The 22,223-nt window shown below is 41.4% G+C and overlaps 1 protein-coding gene and 1 pseudogene across 2 annotated transcripts in view; one reads left to right on the top strand and one right to left on the bottom strand.

The window, feature by feature from the left end:
• Window positions 1-2,272: 2,272 nt before the first annotated feature.
• Pou2f1 (POU class 2 homeobox 1) overlaps window positions 2,273-22,223 on the top strand; it is a 157,984-nt gene continuing 138,033 nt past the window's right edge. Inside the window, exon 1 of one of the 2 annotated variants that reach the window (XM_042677323.1) lies at window positions 2,273-2,321. The gene's annotated coding sequence lies outside the window, so the exon portion shown is untranslated. The remainder of the gene's footprint in view (window positions 2,322-22,223) is intronic. The other variant, XM_042677324.1, reaches the window with a different exon arrangement.
• LOC122106061 lies at window positions 11,922-12,316 on the bottom strand (annotated as a pseudogene).

Raw genomic sequence — 22,223 nt, 5'->3', positions numbered from 1 at the left:
CTTATACATCTTATACATTTTCCTGTAGCACCTAGTGAAGTTGACAAAATGTGTTCATAAATTTTTGTTTAGTAAGTTACTTCATTATTCTAAAAAACCCTTTAAGTGTTTACTGCAATAAGTATATGTGAGCATCCACTAAACCCAGGAGTTGTGCTAAACACTGAGGACACAGAAATATATTTTCATTAAGAGGAAAATGAAACATTGATAGACTTTTTCTTCCTCTCATGGAACTATCCTTTCTTAGATAAAATTCCTTCTATGAAAAGTTCCTGTTATGGAAATCAAATAGAAAAGTAGGAATAGCATATACCCTTGCTTCCATGACTTTCTGAAGGCCATGTTATTTACTTTTTGAACCAATGAGCAGAATTAAGATTAAATAGAAAATAAGAATTTGAGGAATTTGAGTTATTTTTTTCATAGTGGAGATGATTTCAAATCCATACCCCCATGAGAATGGACATGTTTTTGCCTCTATTTCAAATAGGTTGCTGAGTCTGGACTTCCCTAATATTAAGTGTTGGTAAATAGACTTATGCCATACACTCTGATATTAATTATTAACATGGTTGATTTTTGCACTTTCTCTACTTATGTTCGAACTGAGTGGTTTTGAAGTAATTAGATTTTAAGGTAGTCTCATCAGATGGTTTAAACAGTGCTGAGCATGGTCTAAGGCTTAATTACCATGAATAAATCAATCTCATCCCAAATTATTGTCTCTTGCTGATTTAATGTATGCAGTGTACAGAATTCAACATGAAGGTTAGGACTCAGGATTAAACTTTAGCTGCTCAGTGACTACTCTGAGTGATCATTTTTTCTTCAATGTAGAAACTGCAGTAGAATGTAGAAATCCAATTTCAACTTTAGTCAAATCTCTCGAAAACAAACTGGCACTGGGTTTATTTTATTATTATTTTTATTTTCCTTTGCTTACTATGAAATGCACGTTCTTCCTTTTCATTCTGAAAAGATTCTTGAACAATCTTGGGGCTTTAATAAGAGTTAATTAGAAATTAAGACGTTGAATTCCACCATGTATGAGAACACGTGGCGACATTCTGACTAGTTACAAAGAAAGCTTATTTACAAACAGTTAATTTGCAAAGTGAAATTCATGAAGGAGCTCCTAGCTTATTTGGGCGTTTTCTATCCTAGATTTCCAAAGTATCCCACAAGTGGATAAAAAAGGAGGGTCTAGGGGACACAGTGGGGTTCGTCCGAGTGGGCGGGGCGTGCAAGCCGAAAACCCGCAGGGCGGAAGTGGGCGACCATGAAGCGCGGCGCCCAGCACCGCGAGGCGAGCGGTGCGGGCGTTGGGAGCCGGCCGAACAGGAGCGCTTCTGGGCGAGTGAAACCCACCTCGGGCCACGCCCCCCGCGCGCCCCCGCGGGCCTCCAGCCCTGGCGGCGTCGGGGGCGGGGATTAGCTCCGATTCAAATTTAAAGCGGGACCGCGCCGCTCGCCGGGGCAGGCAGGTGCCTCTAGTCCCGCTCCCCGCCTTTTACTCCTCCCTGCGCCCCCTCCACCGCCGGGGCCCGGCCCGCCCCTACCTGCCCACAGGGCCGGAAATTACCTAGCAGGGGAGCGGCCCCTCCATTGTGGTCACTGAGTCAACGGCAAGAAAGTCCGAAGTAAGTGCAAGAGGGCCGGGGGCGCGAGTGTGGAGCGCCCACGGGTGACCTGTGAGCCTCCACGCTTTTGGCCCCTAGGGCCCCTGACCTTTTACAGCACAAGCGAGGGAAGCCGAAGTAAAACGGGATAAGGGAGGACTGTAAAAGGAACACCTAAGCACTCGATACACTACTTCTTAGTCGGACGATGCTTCTGGAGCGGAGGAAACGCATGCGCCTATCGCAGTTCCTCGCGTGGAGAGAATTGCGCATGCGCCTAGCAGATGCGGTGGCGGCGGAGGGGTGGGGGGGGTGGTGGGGGGGGGTGGGGAAACTAAAAACAAACACAAATCCGGAGCGAAAGCATGATTGGCAGGCTTAGGGCGCTTAAGTGGCTGAGAGGTCACTACGGCCCGGACGCGCGTGCGTAGAGCGCGCGAGGGGGGCGGAGCTCTTCCACGCCGGGGGGGAGGGGGGGGGAGGGGGGCTGGCGGATAGGAGCGCCGGCCTCGCGCGCCCCCTGGCGCGCGCCCGGGGAGAGGAAGGAACGGGAGGGGGCGGGAGGAGGCGGGAGGGGGGAGGGGAGCGGGAGCGAGGGAGGGTTTATCGACCGGGCGATTTTGGTTAAAATATTCAAAATGGCGGACGGAGGAGCAGCGAGTCAAGATGAGAGTTCAGCCGCGGCGGCAGCAGCAGCAGGTAATCATTACAGCATTTTACATATTCATATTCATACTCAACCCCGGCTCCCGCTGCCCCCCCCCCGCGACTTAGCATAATTTATTAGTACTCAGGATTATTATAATTAACGGCGGGCAGATGGGGGGCCGGGAAGCACGGAGCCCCCGCCGGGCACCGTACGGAGGGGGAAAGAGGCTCGGAGCGACCCAGTGGAGGGGAAAGACCCAGGGCCAAGGGGGCTGCGATCCGCCGCCCTCCTCCTGCCCCCGGCCCACCCCACCGCCGGCTCGCCCGCCCGCCCGCCGGTAGTCACCGGCCCTCCTCCGCCGCCGCCGCCGATCGCTGCCGCCTCCTCGCGCCGAGCCCGAATCCGAGCGGGTCCGCGGCTGGCGGCGGGGCCGGGGCACGGGGAGAGGACAATAAAGACATTTTACATATTCATAGCTGCTGGGCCGGCGGGGCGCGGGCGGGCGGCCGGGACCGGCGGCGCGAGTGGGGGGGGCGTGGAGGGGCCGGAGGTGGCGGCGAGCACAATGCCGGGCGGGCGACGGGGCCGGAGCGGACCCCGGCGGCCGGACACACGCGCGTCTCCCCCGCGGGACCGGACGCGGGCCTGGGCGGAGGGGGTGGGGGTGGCAGCCCGCCGCAGGGTGCGCCCGGGGAGCGCGTCCTGCCCGCGCCTGCCGCCGGGCGGGGGTCCGCGCGGGGCTGAGTCCGGGGGTCATGGCCCCTGCACCTCGGCCGCGCCCTATCGGTGCCCAGGGCTGGCGGCCTGACCCGAGCCAGGCCTGTTTCCCGAAGTGGGTAGGGACTGCAGCCGTGGGCGCTACGAGGTGGCCCGGGGGCTGCGGGGACCTCTGCGCCTCCTTGGGAGTGATTGGGTGGGAGGCGCCCTAGGGGAAAGTTCCCCTCCGAAGGGACAGCTTGGGCTGTCGATGTGCCCGGTGCCATCGGTCAGCCGTCCCGTGGGTTGTACCGTTCCGGGAGATGGGGATTAAGATGTCGGCGTGGTCGGAGCCCCCTTCCCCTCCACGCCGGGACCCGGTGGCCCGTGTGGGGTGTGGGTTTTGGCTCTGAGCGTCCTGAGGCCTCCGGAGAACTCGGCCTTAAAAGGCTGCCCTTCTACCCGAAACAGGCTGCCCGGCCTGACAAGTTGATCATACTCTTGATTTCCTCTCTCCTGATGGGAGTGGGTGACTAGGAACGGGGATCCCCTCCCTGGCGCCGTGGTGGTGTTTTTTCGCTGGGTGCTCGGTCCACTCTCCTCGCTCAGCGCAGCCTCTCTCATTTGAATAATGTCTAATTCGGGGAGGTTTATATTATTGAAATGGCCGCCTGGCTTTCCCCGCCTCTCATGTTTAGTAATTCAGACCTTTAATAACAGCCACTCACAGCCCAACGCCGTGTTTATATTTTACATTCGCCCCATGTGCTTTTGTGGTTCGATATGATTCTTCGTGTCTGTGTGTGTGTGTGTGAGTGTGTGTGTGTGTGTGTGTGTTTTCCTTTCTCTTTTTCCCTTGGCAATCTGCTGGGCTCTGAGATCAAACCCAGCCTGTGCTGGGAAGAGAAGGAGGGAGCTAGGCCGTGACTTCTGTAGTAGTTGCCTAGGCCTCAGATTCTCTGCTACTTGATTTATTTACTAATAACCAAAATGACTACCCTACCAGTTGCCCTGTGCCTCCCTCTTTCGTGGCCAAAACACACCCTCCTCAGGGCCTTCACAACATTAAGACAGCTCCATCTAAGCATCGGCTCTGTGGTGGTTGGTTTTCTCTCTTAAAAGACTTTGTTATAGTTAGTTTGCAGTAATGTGGGGCCTAGGGAAACATTGTTTTCTCATTTTTTAGAAGCTATGAAATCTATTTTTGTTTAATACACATAGATGACTTTGTTGTGGGGATAGATAGTTCTCCTTGTCCCTCCACCCAAGTCAAATACTTTTGAGCTTTATGAAGGTCTGTAGTATTTGTGAAACAAAAAGCCCAGTAATTTTTTTCTTCCTAGGAGTTGTAAAGTAGTTAAGTATTTTAGAAATTCCAATTAATGATACTTTAATTTCCCAGTTGTGCACCCTTTCTAACCTGCATTCTAAGTGAGGTGACATTAATTTTGTTCAATCTCTGTCCTAGACTTGTTTTAATGGTAACACTACAGAAAACAGAAAAGAGGTTATGTTTTCTTGAGCATTTGTGTCATGGTTAAATGAGTGAAAATAGAAGAATAAACACAGGCATTGTGTCTACACTCATCTTAGAACTTATTCTCCTAGCACACCCGCCCCTCTGCTTAAGTTGTCAGAATTGATTTTATGTTTTATCTAGACTTAGGACAGTTGGCCTGTGAAAGGCAGATTAACTTTAACTGTTTAGAGAAACAATGTCGATATTTGATCTCTGTGGACAAAGTTTTCTTTTAAGATATCTTTGTGTAGTTGTAGTTTGCTTCCCCCACCCCCCATTTTTTTGATGTATTTGAGGAGTCATGCTTAACACCCTATTAATTTTGAACCGTTGAAATTACATTAAGCCACTTCATGGTGAACAACTGGTTACATATTTCGTGGCTAGCTACATGGAAAAGAAATATTAATTTTTTAATTTGTAACAATTCAAGATTTAATGTTCTAAAAGCAAGGTAATTTAAAATAACTAGTTCTTGATGTATTTTTTCCTACCTTTTCATCCAGTAGATAGGCCCTGAATGCAGCCAGAAAAAAAATATGTTTCAAGAGAATGTTCAGGTGACCAGCTGCTTCAGACTGTTTCAGAGACTGCAGCATGAGGTCGGATGGACAAAAGGCAGTAATATGATTTCATGCCTTAAATAGCATATGTTTTTGCACCCAATTCCCAAGATGTGGTCAAACTGATGATGTCATTGGATAGAGGACAAGGTGCAGTTAATTTGATTTATTATCCTGAGGTGAAGTGTAGCAATGAAGCCTTCTCATAGGGAAACCATTTATCTCAGGACAATTTCCTTTATAGCTGCAATTTAACCACTACTGAGGCTGCAGATATTTTATTCAGCGTGATAAAATACATTTTAACCAAATTTCACTATTATGATTTTTGTAATAAAGAGAAAGGATAAGCATTGTTACCTGCCTTTAATGTTTTGGTTGCTTTTCCATGCTGTAGTAAAAATCTGATTTTCTCCAATTTCAAATGAAATTTGGATTTCAAATAAGAATAATCAGACATGATCCATGTCTATAATAAACATACACATGCTCATTTTTTCGTAGATTTGTTATAATTTCCCAAATACTTACAGGAACTACTTAACTTAATTAGCCCAGGATTGTGGTGAGACCATTTGCTTTAGAACCTTTATATTTTTGAGACAGGTCTTATTATGCAGTCCAGGTTAGCCTTGAACTCATAATCTGCCTCTCCTGACCTCCTTATTACTAGGATTACAGTCATGCTTTTGAGTCTATTTTAATGACTAAAACTGAAATGAAGAAAATAGGACAGTATATTCTTTTAGGTTGAAATTAGGTTTAAAATAAGGTAGAATAATTATAGGAAATTAGGTGCTCTGCAAATCATTTTTTAAAAGTTCACAATTCTTTTGGATTTTATGCATTTTGTTTTGATTAGTAACTTAAAAATTTTTCCTAGTGGCAAAATACAGATTCCACTTATACTTTTTTTTTTTTGGTCCGGTCATGGGGCCTGAACTCTGGGCCTGGGCGCTGTCCTTCAGCTCTTCAGCTCAAGGCTAGCACTCTACCACTTGAGCCACAGTGCCACTTCTGGCTTTTTTCTTTTTTGCTTATGTGGTGCTGAGGAATCGAACCCAGGGCCTCATGCATGCAAGGCAAGGGCTCTACCACTGAGCCACCTTTCCAGCCCCAACTTATGCTTTTTGATATATACTTTTTTTCTTAGGCGTTTCTCATCTTTTTTTTTTTTTTTATTAGGGGGGCTGAACTCTGGGCCTGGGCACTGTCCCCCAACTCTTCAGCTCAAGGCTAGTGCCCTACCACTTGAGCCACAGTTTCTGCTTATGTGGTGCTGAGGAATCAAACCCAGGGCCTCATGTATGCCAAGCAAGCACTCTATCACTGAGCCAACTTCCTAGCCCTTCTCATCAAATTTTTAACTAGTTTGTCTTAAGGTAATGGTTAAATTGCTCTGCTAATGTGAGAGAATTGCTGTGCTTTGTGAGCAAAGTTTGGTAGAGAATTTTAGGTTCCTTTTGCAGTCTCAAGTTTAAAATCTGCCTATCTTCTTTTGTATCTGTCAGGTGACTTTCCATAAGTTTCTAGAAAATCCGTTATCACTTGTTTTTTAACTTCTCCCTTTCCCTCAGTTAACTATGATGGAGCTTTTAAATTAAGATCTTGAACATTCATGACAGCTGACCAGATGTTATTAGTTTTGGAAGTGCTTTTCTGCTTCCAAGCCATTACTGTAAAAGTAATTTTAGCCTCTTCTCTCAAGTTAACTTGTAATTCTTTTCATTTTGTTATGGTAAAAATGCTGATTGTAAAGACAAAAACAAGTAGTAGACTATTATTTAGGTTTTAATAGTGTTCTGCTGTATTTTTAATTTACTATTCAGTGTACCAATAGATAGAGAAAAGGAGTAAAAATAAAATATACTTCATTGCTGCCCAGGTTGAACTGTTAATCTGCCATTCATCTGCTCAATGGATTTTGGAATAAGTTTAGGGTTCAGAATATCAAATTGCTCTTATGCCACCAAATATGTTTAACAGCTTTGAATATCTTAGGCAGGTGGGTTATAAAATGAGAGAACGAGCTGGATGCCTGGGGCTCACACCTGTAATCCTAGCTACTCAGGAGGCTGAGATCTGAGGATTGCAGTTCCAAGCCAGCTTGGGCAGGAAAGTCTATGAGACTCTTATCTCCAGTTAGCCACCAGAAATGAAGTGGTGCTGTGGCTCAAGAGGTAGGGCTCTTGCCTTGAGCTGAAGAAGAGCTCAGGGACAGTGTCCAGGCCCAAAGTTAAAGCCCCATGACCAACCAAAAAAAAAAAGAACTAAATGTTTCAGTGCTAACTTTCATAAATGTTTTCCATTAAAAATGAAATATTTGAAATGTGCTTGATCTTTGTACCAGGGTATGAACTCTGGACCTAGCTATCTTGCTCATAGGGTGAGCTTTATTTGCGCCATACCTATGTCCTGCCTTTGTGCTTCTTATCAGGGAATGTAGTCTTGGAGTTTATACCTGGACTGGCTTCAAACTGGGATCCTCAGGTCTCAGTTTTCTGAATAGCTAGGATTAGCAGTGGCTAGTGAGTATTGCTTGATTTTGAATTGAGGGTGTGGCATGAGCCACGGTGTGTATTTTATTTTTAATGTTAAAACCCCACTCACTGTATACCCACTACTATAATCTTAGCTACTCTGGAGGCTGAGATCTGTGGATGACATTGAAGCCAGCAGGAGAGGCCATGAGACTCTTTTATCCTAATAAACTAATCAGAAAAAGCTGGAAATGGTGTTGTGGCCCAAGTGGAAGAACTCTAGCCTTGAGCAAAAGAAGCCCAGAGACAGTGCCCAGACCTTGACTTCAAGCCACAGGACTGGCAAAACAACAACAATTACCCCTTCCCCCCCCCCCCCCCCAGGTATCTTTGTATTGTCATGCAGCTGCCATCAGTTTGCTTTGATACATCATTGTTGATTTAGTTACAAACTTTTGATGATTAGCAAGGAGATTTTATTTAGAACTGTTGAAGTAATTATTGCTTAGAAAGTGAACAAGTTGCCCACAAAACATGCGCCTTTGTGGTCACCTATCTTCTTGTTTCTAATGTTTTCATAAGTGCTAAATTCCTGAGCAAACATAGCTATTATTTATTATTTCTTCAAGGAATTCTAATGTTGGCATTAGAGTAGAAAGTTGTGGATTTGACTTAGTGACACATATACTTTATTTGAGGTTCTGTATTCTTCCTGCATTAATCTTCTCTAACACCCACCCACTCTTCTCTTTTTTTTTTTTTTGTTCCAGACCTGGGGCTTGAATTCAGGGCCTGGACTTTTTTTGCTCAAGGCTAGTGTTTTACCACTTGTGTCACAGCTCCACTTCTGGCTTTTTGGGGTTAATTGGAGATAAGAGTCCCCAGGATTTTCCTTCCCACTGTGATCCTTTATAGCTAGGATTCTAGGATTACAAATATTGGTAACCTGGCTATTCCCCACCCCCTTTTAACCTAGAGTCTCTAGGAATGTAGCCCTTGCTGGCCTTAAACTATTCTCCTGCCTCAGTCTCCCACTGCCCTACCCCTTTAAAGGAAATTCTTTAGAACATAGCTTAATTTTTCTTTTTTATAGTGTCCAAATAATTAAATATCTCTAATTAAAAAAGGTAATGATTAAGATTTACAGAATAGCACTTTCCTTATGTATATTTTAGCAAACATTTCTGCCCATTGTTGATATAAATTTTATTGTAAATAAAGATAATTGTTAACTAGATTTTTAAATAGCTTTATTTTTATTTTTTATTTTTTTGTCGGTTGTGGGGGCTTGAAATCTGGGCTTGGGCCCTGTCCCTGCGCTCTACCGCCTGAGCCAAAGTGCCACTTCCGGCTTTCTAGTATTTACTGGAGATAAGAGTCTTGGACTTTACTGCCCCGCCTGGCTTTGAACCAGGATTCTCACATCTCAGGCTCCTGAGTAGCTAGGATTATAGTCGAGAGCCACCGGTGCCCAGATTAAATGGCTTTATTTTGTACTGAAGTATTTCTTACTGCTTAAATTGATGAAATTTGTGTAAACTCTTTCATTAGTAATAGCAAGAGCAGCAAAAATAGCATGAGCCATTGAATGATTTGTAATGTATTTAGAATTTAGAATATAAATTATCCTACATTTCAGAGCTTCTCACTTGAAGCTCTTTACAAATAATGCATAGAGAGCTCTGTTTTACTAATTAATTTTTACCAATTAAAACACTCTATGCTAACTTACTTAACATTGCTAGAATATTTTTGAATACCTTTAAAATACCTTTAAAATTTTAAAAAATTCTCCATTTTAGGCTTTTATGTTGCCTCAGTTTTGCTGATGGGATTAGTAAGTGAGCAAAAGAAGAATCAGCAAACTTCTAGGTTTATCAGATTCTGTTTTGGATTTTCTGAATTGGAAATAGAAAACTTAAGGAAATGTATTTTCTCTAAATGTGAAAAGCACAAAATGAGAGTAAATTTACTTAGCTGACAATACTGAGATTCATTGGAAGTATGATTTAATTTGTCAACATTATTTCATAATTCTTTGTAACTTTATTGGTTTTTATGTTGGAATCATCGAAATATGAAATTAGTTCAGTAAGATAATAAAAATAAAATTTATGGCAGATTTTTTTCTAGTAAAATTTCTCTGCATTAGGAAATCTAAGTAGGAACTACTAGGAAATAAACATGTTCTATATAAGACTCATTTGTATTCCAACATTGTGTTTACCATAAGTAATGGAATTGCACTGAAGATGTGTTTTAAGTGACCCAAATGTTGTTTTCTCTTTACTTTTGGTGATTTTTTTAAAAAAAACTACATTTGCTTTCACGGGCTGCTTATTGAGTAAAATCCTTTTGTTTTCTGATTAGTACTGAAGTAAGCAAGATAATTCTCAGTCTTTAGAAATAACTATTTTAATCCCCTTCCACCCCCTTCCTCTGTACTGGGGCTTGAACTCTGAACTTTGTATTCTCATTTAGGTTTTCTCAGCCAAGGCTCACCACTCTACCACCTGAGCCACACCTCCAATTCAGATATTTTGCTGGTTAATTGGAGATAAAAGTGTGGCTGGTTTTGCATCTCAATTCTCAGCCTCCTGAGTAGCTAAAATTACAAAAGTGAGCCACCAGCCCTGGCTCTTACTCTTTTCTTTCTTTTCTTTTTTGCTTTTGTTTTTTTCTCTCTCGGTTGTGGGGCTTGAACATTGGGTCTGGGTGCTGTCCCTCAGCTCTTCAGCTTAAGGCCAGTGCTCTACCACTTGAGCCACAGTGCCACTTCAGGTTTTCTGGTGGTTAATTGGAGATCAGAATCTCACAGACTTTCCTGCCTGGGTTGGCTTTGAACCAGTGATCCTCAGCTCTCAGCCCCTTGAGTAGCTAGGATTACTGGCAAGAGCCATCAGTACCCGGCATTCTTACACTTTTCTTAAGCTTATCAAAATAACTGTTGAGTAACTGGTCCTAAGCCAGTTGTCTTTGAGATAACAAGGGCTTATAAGAATGCTGCCAGCTTAACAAAGCAGAATTTAAAAATGACACATATGATTACATATTAAAACAGGTAACAGATAATGAAGGATCAAAAGAAATCAGGGTGTGTCCTAGTTGAATTTTCCAAAGCATTTTATAATTTTATAGCTAGAAGATAATTTAGTTACAATCTATCCTAACTAAAGCTTTTGCCTCAAGGCTAGAAAATATTTTCACAGGGTTTAATGACTTGCTTCCAGCCACCTATCTGTTACGTAACAGGTTGGAACACAAGACTTTTGTCTTTTTATTTTTGTTTTTTGGTCTTAAGTCTTTTTGTGGTGCCAGAGATCTAACTTAAACCTAATGTATGCTAAACTTGATCTACTGCTCAGCTGTATGTGCCTTCATGTCATGCCCCGACTTCAGTCTTTTTGTCTTCTCCTACATTCTCCTTTCTCACTCTACCACATTGCTGCCAGAGTAGGATTTGTGTAGATGAGATTTTACGCTTATTAAGAAAAAAATTAGGAATGGAAAGACAGGGAAGGTCACTTCAGTGGGGGAGGTGGTCGTTCAGTATTGTGCTATATAGATGAGGAATGAAGTGGTATTTGTTCTCTGCCATTTGCTGTCTGCAAAGAAGCCATTGGAAGTTTTTTCAAACTATGGAATGATATGATTAAAAATGATGCTTTAGGGTTCATGTGGTCACTGTGCAGGATAGTTGAAAAAGGGATATTGGATTAATAAAAGTCAATATATAGAAATTGAGGTACTTGTATTTGGTCTTATAGATAATTGCTCTGTGGCCAGAGATATAAACACATATAAAACAATTACCTGATCACAAGAGGCTTTTAGTCTAATAACAATGTAATAAGCTAGGTAATCAATCCATGATACAGCTTTTGAGGGTCTTGTCTAATTACACAGAAAGAAGACCATTAGGAGAATTTCTTGCTTGATCTTTACAATAGAAACTTCTGTTTCTGACCACTGCATTTGTTTTCAGTTTGTGGATACAGACTTGTCTAGTTGACTTTGTTGTCTTTCCAAATCAAATTCAACGTTTATATAAATTACTATCCTGAAAGGAAGCAAATACAGAGGCAGTTATGGGTATGCAATTTTCTTATCCCCATTCCAATTCCATTTTATGTCCTTACATTTGTTTTGTATTTCTTTTATTGCTTCCATCTTGAAAGTCTTGTTGTTTTGTGTTTTATGTGGGCTCCTTTACCTCCTTTATGGAGCAAAGCAGGTATAAATAAAATTACCATAATCATGACATAATGATAATGTATATTTTTATAGTGTCTTAAAATTTTTAGCAGCATTCTCATTACTTAAGACCTTACAGGCAAGTATTATTATACCCATTTTATAATTGAGGAAAATAAAGGTCAGATTAACTGATTTTTTTTTTTAAATTTGACCTCACAATTTTATTGTCTTCATAACAAAAGTTGGAGTTTAGAACTGGATCACTTGCCCCTTTCTCTTTTTATCTCCACCCAATTCAAAATGTTTGCATCTTTTAATAGCTAACATTCTCTTAGATCTACAGTTGGGCTCAACACATAACACATTCAAGTCTCTGCACAATCTTCTTTGTAGTCTTAGCTTTTTTCCGGAAAATTGGCTTAGTCTGACCGCCATAGCCACTCTGCTTCCTGTTGTAACGATGCTTTCCCTGGGCTTACAGAGAATCCTTGCCCTTCTTGTACTGTGTTACTTTGTGAGGTTGGTGCTTGCCACACTTCTTACAAACAGTACAGCGGGTTTTAGGAACATTAACCATGATGGCAGGAAGCCTGCAGCAGTGCCAAAAGAGATTAACTGATTAAAAAAAATTTTTTTTATTGTGAAAATACTGTACAGAGGGGTTACAATCACATGAGCAAGATAATGAGTACATTTCTTATTAAGCATTGTTTTTGTTTTTCCCCCCTCCCATCCATCCCTTCCCTCCCATCTCCACAACTACCCCCCCCCCCCCCCAAATTGTAAAATTCGTTTTTCAACATGTTCCTTTTTCAACATAGCGTCTTGTACATCTCATTGTTGCAATGGGTCAACCTGTATCCCTATTTAAACAATTTGTTTTTTCCCTTCTACTCCCCAAATTATACCAACAGGGGTTATACTGTTGGGGAGGGACATACAAAGCAACCAAAAAAAAAAAAATCATTTGTTACCTTATAAATACATTAGAAACAATAGCAAGAAAGAAAAAACCACTTGTGTCCTTATCTGGGGGTTTATGTTGCTTAACATCATCTTATCTGACATTTTCTGCTTGTCTCAGATATATACTAGTTATTGCAAATAAGGGAAACCATGGGACCTATGTTTTTTTTCCAAGGTCATATGCTTTAATAAGCACTAAGTGTGGTGGGTATAGAAGGACTTCTAGGTTAGCTGTTTCTTAGACTGTGTGTTGATGAGTAGAGGAAGGCAGTCTGGGACTTTACAGTTTTCAGCAGCCAGCCAGAGGGAGTATTACGATTTCGTTCAGAGAAGATCAGTGAAACAAAAAGATAGATGTAGAAAAGTTGGGAGAGGGAGCTATTTGGAAAACAAGGCAAGATCTGAATTTTAAACATGCTTTGTTTTAAGTTCCTTGTAAAAATTGAATTTTTTAAATGTGTTACATGTGTGATAACACTAGAATTAATAAATGTTTGTGTTGCTGTGTTTGTTGACCGAGCATTGAAGGTGGACACTAAATTCTAGATACCTCAATTTGGCTTTATCACTGACCTCTATAGTTATATCTATCAACAGTAAGATGGTGGTAACACCAGTATTACAGGGATTCTGTGAGGGACAACAACTTGATAGACACATCTGTGCCCTGTTTTCTCTTAGAGGAGCACATGAATGTAAAATTAGTGATTTTATGGGGCTGGGAAGGTGGCTCAGTGGTAGAGTACTTGCCTTGCATGCATGAGGCCCTGGGTTTGATTCCTCAGCACCACATAAGCAGAAATAAGCTGGAAGTGGGGCTGGCACTGAAGTGGTAGAGGGCTAGCCTTCAGCTGAAGAGCTGAGGACAGCACCCAGGCCCAGAGTTCAGGCCCCATGATCGACCAAAAAAAAAAAAAAAAATCAGTGATTTTATTACTTGTGCTACTATAGAGACGTGATGTGGCTGATGGATTCCACGCAGCCTCTTGTTGTATGTAGATTGTGCATTTATGTCTGTAGCCAGCATTGACAAAGGAGGCTTCCGTGGAAGTGGTCGTTGCTGTTTGAAGCAAATATAAACATGTCCTTGATTTCTGGACTTATTATCTATCTATCCTTCACTCCTGCCCTTGCATTCTGATCTTTTGCCTTTAAGAGTATGACTTAGTGATTCTACCACAAACAGAGCATTTCTTTTATCAGCTTTTAACTTTTAGAAAAGTCACTGGGTGCTGGTGCCTCTTGCCTGTTGTCCTAGCTGCTCAGGAAGCTGAGATCAGAGGATTAATTATGGTTTGAAGCCAGCCTGGGCAGGAAAGTTCCTGTGACTCTTACTTATAATTAAACTCCCCTCCCCCAATTAAAGAAAAAGTTGAGTTGTGACTCAAGAGAACACTATCCTTAAGTACAGGGACAGTGCCCATACCCTGAGTTCAAGCCTAGAACTGGTGTGCACGTGCACGCACACACAATCTCCTAAAAGTTGAAAATATTCTTTGGGAGGGTAGGGGTAGTTCTATTTTATGTTGAGGCTTACCTGGATCCCAGTCTCACTTTGAGATGGGATCTGAAAGTAAACCTCTGTTTTGTTTGGTCAGGCCATAGAGTTTGAGATGTTCTGTAATGATCTCTGCTGTTAGAAATAGTTCGGGGTATTGGAGTGTCACATATGAATAAAGACACCAACTGGAAAGGAACAAGGTAAAGTTTACTTCTGCAAAAGGGTATATTATCAGCCAAAAGATCTGGCAAGCAAGCCTACAGTGCTGGAAGGCTGCTCCATTTTTATCCCTAACCCAGCAGGCCCTGCCCCTCTGCTTAGATTGGCTGAGTGCAGGTTCACCATGTAGAGAAAGAAGTAGCTTAATTAACAGGATGTAACTAAAATTCATGGAGCTTCTAACAGGATGTCTTAATTGAAGCACAGCACTAAGAAGATGTAACTGAAATATAATTAACAAGGGCCAAGCTATTTGGCCAAAGCAGGGACTTTTTAAAAAATCAATTCTCACAAAATTGACAGAAAGGGAGCAATCTACTTAGTTAGAATAGCTGCTTTTCTCACACTGCCTTGGCACCTGTAATGTATGAAGTATGTGAAAAGGGGTCTGGGAGTTGAGAAATCTGGGATCTGTATCATTAATTAGCTGTGTAATTTTGGGTAGTTGTTACTTCATGGATTTTTACAATCCTTGATTTTTTTTTTTTTTTTTTTTGTCGGTTGTGGGGCTTGAATTCTGGGCCTAAGCGTTCTCCCTCAGCTCTTCAGCTCAAGTCAAGTGCTCTACCACTTGAGCTACAGCGCCACTTCCAGTTTTCTGACTGGTCTGTTGGAGATAAGAGTCTCGCAGACTTTCCTCCCCGGGTTGGCCTTGTACCCTGATCCTCAGATTTTAGCCTCCTGAGTAGTATTACAGGCGTGAGCCACTGGTGCCTGGCTTCCTTGCATTTTTAAAAGTAATTTCACACTTCTCCCAGTACTAGGGATGGAACCCAGAGCCTTACACTTTTTTTTTTTTAATTTAATTTAATTTAATTTGTGAACATACTGTACAGAGGGGTTACAATTACATGGGCAAGATAATGCGTACATTTCTTACCAAGCATTGCAGCCTCCTCCTTTGTTTACCCTTCACCTCCCTTCCCAGCCTCCCCCCTCCCCCCCATCCCAATCCTTCTCCTTCCCCCTCTTGCCCCCCCCCCCCCCCAACGTTGTAAAGCTCGTTTTGGACATGACAACTTGTACTTCTCATTGTTGCAACAGGTCCACCTGTATCCTTAAACAACTAGTTTTTCCCCATCTCCTCCACAAGTTATACTGACATCAAATATAGTGTAAGCAGGGGTTATACTGTGGGGGAGGGACATAAAAAGCAACAAAGAGATAATCTTATAAATGCGTTAGAAACACATGCATGAAAGAAAAAAACATTAAAATACATATCTAAGGGTTCGTTTTCCTGACATCACATTATCTGACCTTTTCCGCTTGACTCATACATATACTAGATATTGCAAATAAGGGAAACCATGGGACCTATGTTTCTTTGGGCCTGGCTTACTTCACTTAATAGAATTTTTTCCAAGTTTTTCCATTTCCTAACAAATGGGGCAATGTCATTCTTGAGCCTTACACATTTTATACCCCCAATTTTCACACCTTTAAAATCGTGGGTTCTTATAGATAAAAATAGAGCTGTTCAGCCTGTCACTGGTGGCTTATGCCTGTAATCCTAGCTACTCAGGAGGCTGAGATCTAAGGATCACAGTTTCAAAGCCAGCAGGAGCAGGAAAGTCCATGAAACTCTTAGCTCCAATAAACCACCAGAAAACCAGAGTGGCTCATGTGGGAGAGCAGTAGTCTTGAGCTGAAGAGCTGAGGGACAGTGTCCAGACCCAGAGTTGAAGCCCCAGGATTGACGTGTGGGCGCACACACACACTCTCTCTCACACACAAATTGAGCTGTTTTGGTCTGATTTGAATGGAATCTAGAAGGAGAGAAGGCATCCTCTTCCTGTTTTATGCAGTAGTTGCTGGGCCAGCCACTGGATCCTTAGTACTGCAAAGTCTAAAATCTTTCTCCTCCATGTTTATTTTAAGGGACTTATCTATTTGTAGTCTGTCTCCTCAAATAATCCTTGTTTTTAAGCCTGAGCTCCTGTGCCACTGACCTGAATTTAGTACTTAATTTATGTTCCTTTAGTTAATTCAGCACTTCATAATGGGCAGTAGTATTTCTTCCCTGATTATATAAGTAAGTCTTGTTTCCTTATATATGAGCATTGAAGACATGAATATACTAGTAGAGTAGTCATTTAACAAATAATGCTTGATTGATTAAATTAGTGACTCTCATTCTTTGTTGGGATTTGAGTCACCCATGGAATTTGTGCATGACAAGGTACAGGCCTCAACTGGTTTCTAATATTGTGGAGATCTGAAAATCTGTATTTAACAGAGCTTTGCAGGTGATTCTTAGCATTAAATGATTACTTGTTACATTTCAAGATTATTTATTTTTTAGACTACTCCCCCAAATGGTTCTCAGTTACTGTACTAGGAAAACTGGCTAATGAGGTAGGTAACTCAGTGAGGGAACACTTGCATCACATGCACAGGCTCTGGGTTTGTTCTCTAGTACATATATAACAACACTAACAAAAGATTTCATAATGAAAATATAGACTGAGAACTAGAACCTAATTTCCTTGTTCTAAGTATTATCTACCTATTGGATCTTCAACAAGTCACTTAACTTTTTCTGACCTGTAAAAAATAATGAGTTAGGAAAAAAGTTTATATACTTAAAAAAAAATGTAGAGTCAGGTGCCAGTGGCTCATACTTAGAACAAGCCTAGCTACTCAGGAAGCTCAGATCTGAGGATCACAGTTCAGAGCTAGCCCAGTTACATTTCATCAAAAAGCCAGAACAACAACAACAAAAAAAGCCAGAACAAATGGTTAAGGGCCTGCTGTGGATGAAGGAGGGTTATGGGGTTGTGGAACCGATGAACACTCCTTAAAAGTTTTAGCTAGTCATGGTATTACACACCTGTAATTTCATCTACTACAGAAGGGAGAAACAGGAGAATTTGGTTCAAGGCAAGCTCCTGCAAAAGCAGCACAGATCCGATCTAAAAAAGAAACTTAAGAAAGCAAAAGGATTAGAGGCCTGGCTTAGGTAGTAGAATGCCTACCTACCAAGCTGGAAGACACACTCAAATCTGGGTGTTGGTGGCTCATGCCTGAAAATTAGCTACTCAAGAGTCTGAGATCTGAGGATTGCAGTTGAAAGCCAGCCTGAGCAGGAAAGTCTGTGGCACTTTTGTCTACAATGAACTAGCAAAATGCTTGAAGTGGAGCTATGTTCTCTGGTAGTATAGCACCAGCCCTGAGTGAAAAAGCTAAGAGACTGTGTCCAGGTCTTGAATTCAAGCTCTAATACTGGTGTGCGAGCGTGCACACACACACACACACACACACACACACACACACACACACACACACACACACAGCAGTGGGGGTGGGGACTGGAGGAAGGAAAAACTTTCTAGGTTTCTAGACAGGAGTTTTTCAAAACAAGGAAAGACAAGGTGAAGATAAGGAAACAGAACAGATTTTGTGAATGCATTAACTTTCATCTAATATTTTAGTGTAGAGTATGAAACTTGATGCTGTCTTAGCAACAGAACTTAATTATGTACCATGAGAGTTGGATTTAGATTTTAAACTTGAATCATCCTAAAATGTGAGTGAATAAAGACATGAGCTTATTAAGAATTGTAGTATTCTGTATGAGTACAACTGAGTTGTAATGAATGTCCTTTTGCCTTTAATTCAGCAAATATTTGTAGTCTCTTTTATGCCTTGCCCTGTACCCAACATTGGTGATAAGAGTGATGCATAATAAGTTACCATCTCTGCCCTCTGATGGTTTACAATTTCTTGGGGAAACAATATAGTAGAAAAGAGCAGCTGAGCGCTGGTGGCTCATGCCTGTAATCCTAGCTACTCAGGAGGCTGAGATGTGAGGATCAAGGTTCAAAGCCAGCCTGGGCAGGAAAGTCCGTGAAACTCTTATCTCCAACCACAGAAAACCGGAAGTAGTGCTGTAGCTCAAGTGGTAGAGCGCTAGCCTTGAGCTGAAGAGCTGAGGGACAATGCTCAGGCCCAGAGTTCAAGCCCCATAACCGACAAAAAAAAAAGAAAAGAAAAATAGCAGTGTTCAGTGATTTGAATATGGAGGGTCACACTATTCAGGGAGCATAAGGTAGGTATCTTAATATGGGGAAAATTATTTAGGAAGGACTTATTAAGGAGATATTTCCTAAAATATGAAGAGTGAGTAATAAGAGTTATAAGTCTAAGGCTGGGTCTAGGAGGTGGGATTAAAATTGTTCTGCACCAAGAGGGCAACACATACACATGAAAACACCACTTTCACAGCCTTTAACTTCAGCAGATTGGTTCAGGAAGAGTGAGATGTAACTGAAGAGCTTAATGTGATTTCTAAATAATGAGGCTATTTTCATGATCTTTGTATTTTTCAGTGACAGAAATTTGTGGCAGAGACTATACCTTCTAATAAAAATACATTGGTTTCTAGTAATGATGATAGTAATAGTTAACCAAATTGTTGTGCTAATTACTGTGCTGAATGCTTTAAATATTAATCAGAAAGATTTTATGTGATATGTATTGTAATCCCTAACTTTCAGGAGAGGAAACTGAGACTTAAGAAGGTGACAGACCTGTGACCTATTTTTGTTATAGCAGTAGGCAGAAGCATTATCATTCTCTTGATCATTTATTCAATCAGATGAATGATGAATAATATGTAGAATTAAGAGATTGCAGAATTTCTGCTGCAAGATTTATATATTTAAGAACTGTCTTTTGAGTTCATCATCAGCACTTTCTAACAATTCCCAGGTCCAGGCTGTGTGGTATCAGTGATACTCCTTTTTTTTTTCTCATTTATTTTTTCCCTCATTTTCTCTTCCATCTTTCTCTATCTCCCTCCTGCCTTCGTCCCTCCCCAGGTTCTAGATTTATAACTCAGGCTAGCCTTGCTTGAATTTGCCATAATGCCCAGCCTGGCTCCTACTTTCAATTCTCCTACCTTAGCTTCCCCAGTGGGGGGACAGGCGTGTGACACAACACTCAATTTGGAGATAGACAATTGATTATCAAATCTAACATTAATTAGATTAAAAATAGATTAAAATAGATTTCCGATATTTCCAGATACTGGATATAAAGTGTTTTTGAGGTTCCTGGTATGAAAATCACTGGTCCTAGTAATCCATAAATCCTGACATTTTGCATTTCTGTTAAGCAAATTATATATTAAAGTGGGTATGATAGCATACTCTATAATCACAACATTCAGGAGGCAGAGGTAGGAGGATTGTGAGTTTTGGGCCACCTTGGTCTACATTGTAAGAACCTGTTTCAAAAAAAGTATATGTTAAGCTAGAATTCATTATAATTACAGATGTTAGCATCTGGGTAATTTTTATTTGGGAACATTTATATTGTGATTTAGTTAGGGAGATAATAAAATAGCATGGTTACTTAGTGTTACTACTACCACTCCTGTTGTCACTAGTGGGGTTTAAACTTAAGGCCCAGAAAGTGTTATGCTTGAGCCATATCTCCACCCCAAACCTCCCACCTTTTTTGCTTTAGTTATTTTTCAGATAAGGTCTCACTGTGATCCTCCTGCCTTTCCCTGTCATAGCTGGGATTATAAGTCATGCTACTTTGCCCAGCTTGTTTGTTAAGATGGGGTCTTGCTAACCATTTGTCTAGGCTGACCTTGGACTACAATACTCCCCATCTGTATCTCCCAAGTAGTTGCAGTTACAGAGATGCTACTATACCTGGTCATATTATAAACAAATTTTAATGTTTGACAAGTGAGTTGGGACTTGAAATTGATGTGCAGGCAAAGCATACAAAAATTGTATTTGTTTTCTCTTACTAAGCTGTTCTTAAACCAGGGGTATAGTTTTCACATGAAGAATAGCATCAATGATGGTTCATTATTTCTGCTGAAAAGTCAACTATTTTAATGTTATTGATGCCCAGTCATATATACCCAGTTTAGTTGTTTTGCTGTCTCTAAAACTTTTCCTTATGATACATTGTTGAGAAACCCCCTTCCCTCTTGTCTGAGTGCTACCTGTTCTTAGCCAGAAGAGAATGATGTTTTGGCAGACTGGCTGCCAATCACTATTACAAAGGAATTGGTGAAAATCTAATTTTTTTTCTTTTTTATAGCCGTGGGGCTTGAACTCTGGGCCTGGGCACTGTCCCTCAGCTCTTTACCACTTGAACTACAGTACCACTTCCAGTTTGTTGGTGGTTTATTGGAGATAAGATTCTCACAGTCTTTCCTGCCTGGGCTGGCTTTGAACCACAATCCTCAGATCTCAGCCTCCTGAGTAGTTAGGATTACAGGTGTGAGCCCCTGGCGCCCGGCCAATCTTCTGATATTTAGAGAGGCATCTGAAAATATCACTTAGTCTGAGCAAATGAATTAATTTTATGAATGATACTGGAAGAAATCATGGTGTAATTTCAGGGGATTTAGACTGTAGTGGTAATACCAATGTCAACTCTTGCAGCTAGAATCACATCTTCATGGCTCTATATTGCTCTAAGGACTAGTTTGACACAGGTTCAGTTATTATTGAGCCCATTTCTTGGAAGTTGTTCTAATGTATATATGCAGGCATAAATATCTATTGGTATACAGTCATTCATAGCTATACCACGGTTCACTTATTGCAGCTTCATTGTAACACAAGTTTTTAAAAAGATAAGCAAGGCCGACTATCTAACACCGATACTTTGAGGATTTTTCCTGTTGTGGGGGTCTTTGGAACATAACTTTCACAATAGGTTAGGGATCACTGTATAGATAATCTACTGTATGTACACACCTGTGCAGAGGTGTGTGTGTGTGTGTGTGTGTGTGTGTGTGTGTGTGTGTGTGTGTGTGCGCAAGAGTGCACGCGTGTGTTTCCTTTCATGCATTTGTATGTAACTTTTGAAAGAGAAATAAAAATTTAGGCCTTTCATATAACTTGCCTTTTTATTTATTTTCATGACACTATATTTGTTTTTCATTGCTCCCTATCCTTTAGGATTTACTAGGTTCAAAATAAATAGTATTTTTTATTTGCTAGCTGTAATGTTTCTGTATCCTTTTTAAGATTTCTGCATTTTATTCAGTGAGATATCTTTTTTTTTTTTTTTGGTCAATCATGGGGTTCAAAATTGAAAACAGCTTGGGTGCTGTCCTTGAGCTCTTTTGCTCAAAGCTAGTGCTCTACCACTTTGAGCCACAGGTCCACTTCTATTTTTCAAATGGTTAATTGGATATAAGAGTCTCATGGACTTTCCTGCCCAGGCTGTTTTGAACCACAATCCTCAGATCTTTGCCTCCTGAGTAGCTAGGATTACAGGCGTGAGCCTGGGCATTCCAATGCTCCGCTGGAATGCCTTCTGGTGGCACAGATAATAAATTGATTGTTGAATTACTGCTCAGGTTGACCTATTGCTAATCCACAGTGAATTTTAATTTTCAGAAGGCCCCAGTGATCCACATTAGCAAAGGAGGAGTTTTCACTTGGTATTATAAAACTGAATCATGTTGACCCATCTGCAGGTTTAATTTCTTCAACAACTTTCTTCCTTTTGTGTGTGTGTTGGTGTGTTCTGGTCCTGCGACTTGAAAACTTGGGGACGCTGTCCCCGAGTTACTTTGTTCAAGGCTAGCACTCTACCTCTTGAACCACAGCTCTATTTCTGGCTTTTTGGTGGTTAATTGGAGATGAGTCTCACAGACTTTCCTGCTTGGACAGGCTTCAACTGCAATCTTCAGATCTCAGCCTCTTGAGTAGCTAGGTTTACAGGCGTGAACTACCAGCACTTGGCTTCTTTTTAAAAATATATATAATTTTGTTGTTATTAAGATGTTGTACAGAGGAGTTATTTCATAAGTCAAGCAATTAGTACAA

The sequence above is a fragment of the Dipodomys spectabilis genome, unplaced genomic scaffold (assembly GCF_019054845.1).
Source record: "Dipodomys spectabilis isolate Male_0828 unplaced genomic scaffold, ASM1905484v1 ptg000036l, whole genome shotgun sequence".
In the NCBI taxonomy this organism is placed as follows: Eukaryota; Metazoa; Chordata; class Mammalia; order Rodentia; family Heteromyidae; genus Dipodomys; species Dipodomys spectabilis.
This window is presented reverse-complemented; position numbering and strand designations above follow the sequence as displayed.